Genomic DNA, 10,119 nt, shown 5'->3' with positions numbered 1-10,119 from the left:
TATTAGTGCGGGGGGTAATGTTGGCTACATATTTTGTACAAGCCAATTACAATTCGACGCGTGACAAAATAAGGATAATATAGGAAGACTATTCAAGTCTTCGATCCTGATCGTACATGTGGCAGTTAGTATTGGTTATTACGAGATCTGAGTAGCAGTGGATCAACAAAGAGATGCAAGGTGATGTGGCTTCAACGGTTACTCACATTTCAAATTCAAATTTAGGAGGGAAGCCTAACTGCAAGTAATGGCGTAATGAAGCTAATCTTGAGGCAACATGATCATCGATCATGGAGGAGCAGTTCGACGGTTAGAAATGCAGTTCGATGGTCATCCTTGAGCAGTATAAATAGCAGAGAAGGCCCCAGAAAAAGCCCCCAGACTCAGATCCAAAAAACCAGTCTTATTCTACTTTACTTATTTGTCTTTCTAGTTTTACGTTTCCTGTTCTTTACATTCCTGTACTTTAAATTCTTGCACTGCACTTCGTTCATAGGAGTAGTTCCAAGTAGATTGTCGCTGTAAACGTCTACGAGGCTAAGTTTGGATCATTGTAAGTTTTGCATTCTAATGAAATGCTTCAGTTGTTCTTTATTTGATTGATATTTTGTTTAATTCTCCTAAATCAAGCCACCAGCAAAAGTCATCTTTATTGGGGCTGAGAGAACTAAAACACAATTGTCTGATAATTGGTTGGCAACTAATTTTCTGTAAAGACTAATTGATCATTGCTGGCACGCTTGCAATTACAAAAATAACCTTCGAAAGACAAAAAGCCAACAACCTTACTTAGATGTATCTAAATAGTAAAATATTTGTGAAAAAATATTTTAAAAAATTAATAAATACACAAAAATACGAAAAATATACTGAATTTTCATATTTTTTTTGTATTTTTGATATTTAATGAATTGTTAAAAAAATTTTCTCACAAATATTATACTCTTTAAGTGTATTTATGTTAAGTGTGTCTAAGAATTTAAAAAAATTGCTTAAAATATTAAAAAAAAATCATTGAAAACAGAAAAATACGGAAAAAAATAAAATAAAATTTTCAGAAAAGTGTTTTCTGAAAACTAAAACCAAAAAAGCTAATATATTTTTATATTTGGTGTAATTTTAAATTATTTTTAAATTTATACTTTCTAAATATATCTAAATTTTGTATTTTTTTTTCTACAAATTGAGTCATAAATCTCCAATAAAGTAAAAATATAAACAATAAATAAAATTTAAAAATATTAGGGTAAATTACATATACCTCCCTCGAGGTTTAGCTAAATTATAGATAGCCCCTGAGGTTTCTGAAATTACAGATACCTCTCTGAGATTTATATTTTCATAACAAATTGCCCCATGAAGTTTATATTTTCATAACAATTTGCCTCCTAATTTGTTATGCAAATAGTACCTTCAGGGATATCTATAATTTCTCAAACCTCAAGATGTATCTGTAATTTTACTAAACCTCAGGCCTATATGTAATTTGCCCAAAATATTAATTTAACAAGCCTGATCTATTTTTCACATCTCTTAACAAACTGGGAGCAAATGTTTTCGTTTCACAAAATTTTACCTTAATTTGAAATTCCCTCTCAAATTGGGGATTCTCCAAAAATTTGCCCTTAGAGCATCTCCAACCCATCCTTCATATCTTCAAATATGAAGGATGGTCTCCTCCAACCCACCCTTCAAATTCATCTCCATTTGAGAGGAGAATGAGTTCATCCTTCATATTTGAAGGGAGGATGAAAAAATGAAGGATCCCTCCAAAACACTATTCATTTTGTATTTCTTATTATATTACAAATAACTTTTAATTTGTAAATTTAATTTTTATAAAATTGACATCATTAAAAAGTATAAAATCATACATTTAAAATGAGTATAATATTAAATATATTTTACAAAAATTTTCAAATTAAATATTTATTAATGAATAAAAATTACTTTTTGAATAGAGTTTGAAGGAAGGAAATGAAGGTTTGTGGTTGGAGTTTGAATGAATAGTGACCTCCTCTATATTTACTTTTTGAATAAAAAATATTATTTTCATCCTCTTAATGAGAGTATTGCATTGGAGATGCTCTTGCCCTTCTACGTTTCTCATCTTACTCTGACACACAACTCCGTCTCGTTCCTCCTCCTCTTCACCAGGTAAGTTGGTCTCTCTCTCTCTCTCTCTCTCTCTCTCTCTCTCTCTCTCTCCAATTCTCCAATTTCTAAACCCTATCTATCTCCCTTATCTTCTATATGATTTTGAATGGGTTTCTGAAATGGGTATATTAGATATCTGATTTTTTGATTGGATTTCTAACCCTAGCCATCTCTCTGACCTCCTTATTGCTACTAGGTTTGAGTTAAAAGTTCTGATGTTGAGGATTTGAGAAGATGTTTTCTCATCTTTGAGAAAACCCTTATTATTATTGTTATTAGGTTTCATATTTGTAATTCAGCTATTATGTCTCTAATTTATTACCATTCCTTTGTTTTTATTGTCCAGTTTTGGCCATAAATCTCATAGACATTGTTCGCAATGTATAGAACTTTCTATCTTATTATATTTGGTTTCCTTCACCTTTTTGTTTCAGAACACATGAATAGTAGGAGTTTGATTTGTAGTTTTTTTGGATAATTTTTCCCCCCCTAAAGGATACATTATTGAACAAAGTCTTTTTTTTGTTTTTTTGTTTTTCCAGGTATGACTGCTACTGTTTTGGAGTTTTGAAGACCATTAGAGCCTCTTGGTTTTCATGGTGATTCACTTCCTCTCCCTCCCTCTCTCTAGTTAAAATCGAGTTAATTGCAATTAAAAGTACAAAATTGATGCAAAAGGCAGAGTACATGACATAGAATTTTCCTTTGAATCATTGTGTGACTTCATTTGCCCCTTGAGAAATTACATACTTTCGATTTTTTTTTATATTTATTTTAAATCTTGCTTAAAGAGAGAAAAGAATAGTTGGCCAATGTTGGTGGTGTGTTTTTCTATACCTGTCATGTGAATCTTCTTCTTGATATTTGCCTTTTTCTTATAGGTTTTGTGTCTTGAAACTTTATTGTGGTCTACTCTAAAGTTGATGATGCTTTGGGTTATCTTTATGGACTATAAGGTTTGAATTTTTTTTTTTTCAAATAAACATCTCTTTGCAATTGTATGTTTCATAAGAAAACACAATTGTGCTGATCACTCATTAGGTACACAACCATATTGAGTGTTTTTTTTCATGAAGTCAAGCATCATCTATGTTATTGTTTTTTGTTGTTATAGAGCATTATTGGACCTCATCAATTTAATTTAACATTTAATGCTAAGAAATAACGTAGGTACTAGTTTTACTTTTTCCCAAATGCATGTTAACATGTGATCAAAGAATTCAAGAATTTTAACTATTGGCAATTTCTTTTCATGTGAAAGTTACATCTTAGTTGATGGGATAGTTTTTGAACAATCCCATTCCCTTTGGGAAAAGAAAAAGAAAAAGCAATCCTTATTGAACAAATTTAGCTTTTGTTTAATTGTTTGCTTGGGTTCAATTTATGCAGAATTCAAAATTAGTATATCAACCTTTGTTTCTTCATCTAATGAACAAATAAAAATTACTTTTATTAAGTTCAGGTGTGAAATCCTAACTCACGAGCGATGTAGAATGGAGTTTTGACCCATGAGTGCAATTTGGAGAAGCATTTATTGACCATGTGTTTTATTTATTTATTTACCCTTTTTGTCTCATTTATTGACTCTTTATTTTTGCTTTGTTCTATTTTTTCTCATTTGAATTTTTTTTTTCCTGAGATTTCTTTTATTTAGTTAAAAAAGGAGTAATAGTGATGAGTGACCAAACCTTTGTTTTGTTAATTTTTTTCTTATCAAATGAATGTCTTTGAATTAGATTTTCAAAGGAAAACAAGATGAAAGGGAAAGTGGTAGTTATATATATGTCATTGTTATGCGTATAGTGAATGGAGTGAATAAAAGTTATTGGAAGCCTATAATGAATTACTTATTTTTGAAGAAAATGAATGAAGATTATAGTTCTAACAGTAAAAAACAAACAATTCATTGCATTGTTGAGTCTTCCACAATGGCCCCAAGTTCAAATAATTAGAAAAACTCAGAACATTTACCTTGAAAAGAACTTAGAATACTTGAATGTGTCAGGTTGATTTGTGTTGAGGAATTTACATTTGACGGAGTGATCAAAACATATCAAGCAACAGTTTAGATTTTTAATCATTGTGGGTTTTGTGAATACAAGATGAAGAGAAATGGTGTGCAAGAAGATTAGAGATTATGAATAGGAGAGGTTGTTGAAGGAGCATTAGAAGAAGCTCGCCGACATCAAATTGGGCATTAAATAAGCACAAAGTGCATGTGATTTCTTAGATTTGCAAATGTAATTTTGTATTATTTTGTCTTCGCAAATTGACTTTAGGACTCTTCAATGATGAGCTTCTGGAATGGGTTGTGATCCTCGGCAATAGTTTCCCTATAACCAGTTGTATTGTATTGACAATGTTTATGATTCGTTCAAAATGAGTTTTGACCTTTCTTTTTTTCATTTTTTTGGTTGGTATTGTAAACAGCTGCATGGGTTTTGATAATCTTGTTTGTATTTGTTAATGTATTTTGTGTTATCCTATATCTAGTGTCCTCACCAATTAAGTGTGAGGTTGTGTTTTGATATTGGTTAATCTCTTTGGAAATTGGTTAAGATTGAATTAGGCCAAGGCAAGAACGGCAACACTATACACTAAAATGTATTTTTATGCCAATTGATTGTGCAACTGATTATGCATACAAGCCACAAGTCTTGGTTGAAATTGACTTTGGCAATTGAATCGATTATGCATACAAGGCAATTGAATCGATTATGCATACAAGGCAATTGAACCGATTATGCATACAAGCCACAATCCAAATTTACAAGCCAATCAATTTTGCCCATACCATTCGTAAAACTAAGTCCAACTAAGTATTTTATAATTTATTAGGTAATCAATTATGTAACTATTTGTCTATTTGTCATTCTAATTCATAATTGAAAGCCAATATTGTGCATAAAATCTAATTATTTTTTTAATGTTGGCATAGTTGTTGCAAATTACATTTGGCACATTTCCTCTGCATTTATTGTGAATAAAATGAATTCTTTTTAATAACATTTCTTAAAAACTACTATTGTATTATTTTGTGAAAAATAACAATTATATCTCCTCTAGAATTTTATTTTCATTCAAATATATGAAAAACTCAATTAACAAGATAAAAATTCAATTGTCAATAAAACTTTATCTATTCATCATAAAAAAAACAATATAAAAAGAAGGTTAACCCAATGTCCATGCAACAGACACATTTGGGAAAAACCCAATTAGGAGTCAACGTCTAATGACCATCGGAATGTAGTTAGTAAAATACAAAGTTGCAGCCAAAATTAAATTAACAAAAAGGAAAATTCAAATCAAAATTTAAATTTTCTCTTTCTTGAGAGGAAGTAGCTCCATTTGTTGTAGCATCCATAGGCTTGGCTTCTGCAGATGCCTCAACCTTGTCACCCTTCTGACCTGCAAACACGAACTATTAGAGTTGTTCTTTGTTTTGTCATTTGGTTGTTTTTTCGTTGGTTTCTCGCCAACTCGTTGTGATGTGCTTCCATATGATTAGGCTTGCTTTTCAGTGTCAACTTAATTGGGATTGTGTAGTCTTGCTATGATGCAGTTGTGCACTCGCCTTTTTTTACATTATTGATGTTCTATTTGTTTATTTGCTAGTCTTCATCAATACAATTTTTTTCTTTTGTTGATGATGATAATAATAATAATAATAATAATAATAATAATAATAATAATAATAATAATAATAACAATAATAATAATAATAATAAAAAGACAATAGCCTTGTGATGGTGCTGTAACATAGGTATTTGATATATTTTTTTTCCAATTTTTTCATTTTTCTTCCAAATCCATAATCTATACATAACCAGAGTTCCGATCACATAAGAAAAAGATTGGAAAATAGGACACCTAAAGTCTTGGTATTAGACAAACAAAAGTGTTTCATTAAGATTCCTTGCCTTTTATACATGGCAAAGGCAAATCATTGGTCCTACACAATTATTTATATGATTTAGGAAAAAATATTTTTGCTTCTGGGTAAATTCATGTGATGTTTTTACGGGAGATGTTACAATGTGCATCCTCAAAAAAGGTGCATATGGTATGCCTTTCATAACTTTTTCACAAAATTTAGTAACTTAAACCCATAGTGTCATAACTTTTTCACTATAAAAATCGTAACTTTTTTTCTATTGAAAAACGTCATAATAAAATTTCAAAGTGTCATAACAAAAATCACAAAATGTCATAACATTATCATTCTTAACTTTGAGGTGCGCATCATAAATTCACTATTTATAACTTTACTACAAAATGTCATAACATATATTACAAACAATCATAATATTCATTATAAAAAATCATAACTTTTTTGCAATGTATACCATTTAAAAGAGTGCACGTTGTAAATTTCTCCTGTTTTTACTTGATACTTATTTGTTGAAATAATGAGACTCAATACTTTTTGTTAGATTTTTCAAAAATAACTTCACAAATATCAAATGATGAAGAATGTAGAGTAATGCTCGAAAACTATAAAATAGTCACTCATGATTTAGAGTGTATTCCATTATTTTCTGCACATTTAGATGTAGTAGTGTTTGTGCATGTGCTTTGCACATGAATTGTTTTTTGAGATTTTTTTCATTAGTTACTTTTTAAGTGTGAGATGCTTGTACAAAAAATACAATAAAAAATGTTCTTAACAAAATACAGAATAGTTCTTGTAGACTATAATGTTGATACTAATAATATAGTTTGAAGTGTTTATTCACTTCTAAAAAATTAGTTGTCTTGAAAAAAATTTTAAAAGGAAAAAAAAAGAAACAAACAAGCAGAACCTACAAAAGCAAATGCTATTTTTTTATTTTTCATTGGTACCTTGTGGACAAATGATATGCATGGTTATACAAAAACTTTGTTTTTATTTTTTATTTTTTTAGGGTTTGGGAAGGAAGTAGAAATTTTACATTTTAAGGTAGTGTATGGTTCACAAAAATAATTTTAGGACAAATTACACTTTGCATTCCTGTATTTTATAGTTCATCTCACTTTTCTTCTTGACATTGTCAATCTCTTACATTTCGAGTCAAGTTAGGAATGTTTTTCGGTGTGCAATACACACCGTATGCAACCCTACCACAAAATTACGTAAGTTGAACACCAAATTGCGTAAGTCTATTCATAAAAGTAAACTTACATGAATTTGTGTTCAACTTACACTTTTTTGTGAGATCACTTATATAAGTTCATGAAAACTTACGTAATTTTGTGGTAGGGTTGCATACGGTATACATTGCACACCAGAACATTACTCATCAAGTTATAATTGGTTCCAATCGAATAACGCAATTTCAAAAATTAACAAAGAAACTAAAGTAATGAAAGGACTAAATTGAAATTTTGGTAAAAGTACATGGGTGACTAAAGTGTAAGGTGCTAAATGTAATTAGTACAATCACGTGGATGTTTTCATTAGTTTCGAAATGGCAATACACAATTGGACCAAATTGCAACTTCACTCGAAATTTAGAGGGTTAACTAAGACAATTAAAAGGTTAAGAGCCAAAGTGAGATTAGATGTAAAATGTAGAGGTGCAACGTAAAATTTGGCTATAAGTTTAGGTAAGAATGAAATGATAATTCATTGACCTCTTAGGTGTATTTGGTTAACTGTGATATAGTGAAATAGAATGATCATTCCATCAAAATATTTATTTCATATTTAGTTGACTAAAAAAATAATAAAAAATATATTACAAATGGAATCACCACTTACTATGTAAGAAAATGGTCATTCTATAAGGAAAATGAATGACTGTTCCATTTCATTTTATTTCGTTCCGATGAACAAAATAGAGCATTAATGGAAGAAAAAAGCTATGAATCTAGGATTCTGACCATGGAAATTGTTCAGAAAATGTTTGGAAGGTGTGGATGTAAACTTGATACGTTGTAGATCCCACCTTTAACAAATTTAATCCACATGCTAAATTCTAGGTAATTTAGAAGAGATTACTCTTAATGGAATGACCATTCTGCTAAATTAGTGAATGATTATTTCATTTTTAATATATTTTTTTTACCCAACCAAACATGGAAAGGATATTAAGAAAAATTATTATACCATTTCATTCTTATTCTATTGAATCATACGTTATAGACTTGTTTGGAAATGCTAATGTTTATAATTTTTTATTTATATTAACAAAAATTCTAAAAATTATATATATATATAAGAAATTTATTAAGAAATCTTTTTTCAAATACTTGTATCCCAATTAATCTATAACATATTCTTATATTCTAATAAAAATTATCATACATTATATGTTTTCATAAAACTTATAAACAGTTTATAAAATTTACAAAAAAATTTGTAACTATAAAAAAGTTGATTTAACTTATTTAGGATTTTTTTTTCGGTTCCCCCGCTGCCAGGGCCAACTCAAGGGGGCAAGCCGGCAAAGCTGCTGCTTTGGGCCCCCAGATTTGAGCTAAAAAATAGGGCCCTCCCGTGTAAAAAAAAATTCTTATAATATTGGGTAAATTTTTTTTCTTAAGACCTCAATTAAATGAAAAGCCTAAATTATTTTGATCACACTTAACTCTAAGCTCTTAACACCAAACTCAAAAACGAAACTGCTTTTATATGTGGAGGATTCCCATTACATTAATTTTAACTTACCAAAATCCAACTACGTCAGCACTTTCTGATAAAAGTTTCTTCTTGCAAAATTGCAATTACCACTAAGGGATGAGAATTCAAAATTAATTGAGAGTTGAGAGAGATTGAGAGTTTGAGAGAGAATTCCTTGTGAGATTTATTTTGGAAGAGGGGTGAGATTTATAGGAATTTAGAAGGTTGACGTCAATTTGTAAATAAAAAAAAAATTTGGGCTGTTGTGTTAAACGATCATGTGACCATTAAATTATTATTATTATTATTATTTCTTTTAGTCTGCTCCTCTACAGACATTTAAATTTTTTATTTTTTTTTCCATTCATTGAAATTTAAATCATTGCCATTGCAAGCAATGGCATGGGGCAAGGCAAGGTAGGCAACACAAGCATCAATCCTATGAAATGCAAAGATTTTTTTTTTATTTTTTATACCGTTGCAAGCCTTTATTTTATTTTTTTGAAATTTGACCGTTGGCAATGGCATTGGTAGGCAGTCAATCTGCCAAATTTGACCATTGGCAGGCAGTCAATCTACCACAAAGAGAGGGCCGGGCTTCAAAATGAAGGCCCAGGCCCAGGCCCAGGCTCAGGCTCAGGCCTAGAGTCTTGGGCTAGGCTCAGGCCTGGGCCTAACCGAGTTGGGCCCACCTCAAGCTGCAGGCGGGTTTCAGGCCGCCCACAAGCCTCGAGCCATTTTTACACCCCTAACAATGAGGTGCTCTTGCTCAAGCATCCAATGCACACACATATTAGTGTGGGTGTATATTTGGAATAATTTTGTGTGGAGTGAGCAAATTACAATTATTTTAGTGTTTTTATTGAGAGGATGTGCACAAAGAGGAATAGATGTATGGAAATAGAAATTTTCTAATTTTTTTCTTAAATTACACTTTGTCCTCTTTATATTTTTTTCATTTTTTTATTTTGGCCTTTGAAGTTTTTTTTTTCCCCCTTCACTTTAGCACTTTATTTTTTAAATTTGTTTTAATTACTTCTAAAGTTAACTTTTGTTCAAATGTAATGGATCGAGTCAGTTTAACTCGACCCTTTTTCCTTTTTAGGTTGGGACACGGGGTTGTCTCGAGTAACGGGGACCTTTTGAGCTGTTTGGGAGCATTGAAAGTGTGTTGGAAGGGCTGCTGGGTAGCTGCCCAGGATTGCTGAGAAGAATTGGCCATGCTTGTGATGGGCCCTGCTGGAAGTTGAGCCTGCGAGTGGGCCGCGACCAAAAATGGCTCTCAGGTCCCTTGGCCCGGGGCTTGGGTGCGTGGGCCGCGAGAGGCCATGGTGTTAAGCTGTGTTTAAGCCAATCGA

At 31.0% G+C, this 10,119-nt stretch overlaps 1 long non-coding RNA gene across 1 annotated transcript; it reads left to right on the top strand.

Moving 5' to 3' along the window:
* Positions 1-2,345: 2,345 nt before the first annotated feature.
* On the top strand, positions 2,346-4,562 carry LOC145792358 (uncharacterized). The gene is made up of 2 exons (XR_014331754.1): positions 2,346-2,756; positions 4,260-4,562. It is a non-coding gene; the product is annotated as an uncharacterized LOC145792358 (long non-coding RNA).
* Positions 4,563-10,119: the final 5,557 nt, after the last annotated feature.

The sequence above is a fragment of the Camellia sinensis genome, chromosome 6, assembly GCF_055761805.1.
Source record: "Camellia sinensis isolate YWXY chromosome 6, ASM5576180v1, whole genome shotgun sequence".
Lineage (NCBI taxonomy): Eukaryota > Viridiplantae > Streptophyta > Magnoliopsida > Ericales > Theaceae > Camellia > Camellia sinensis.
Note: the sequence above shows the minus strand (reverse complement) of the source record. Positions and strands in the feature narration are given on the sequence as shown.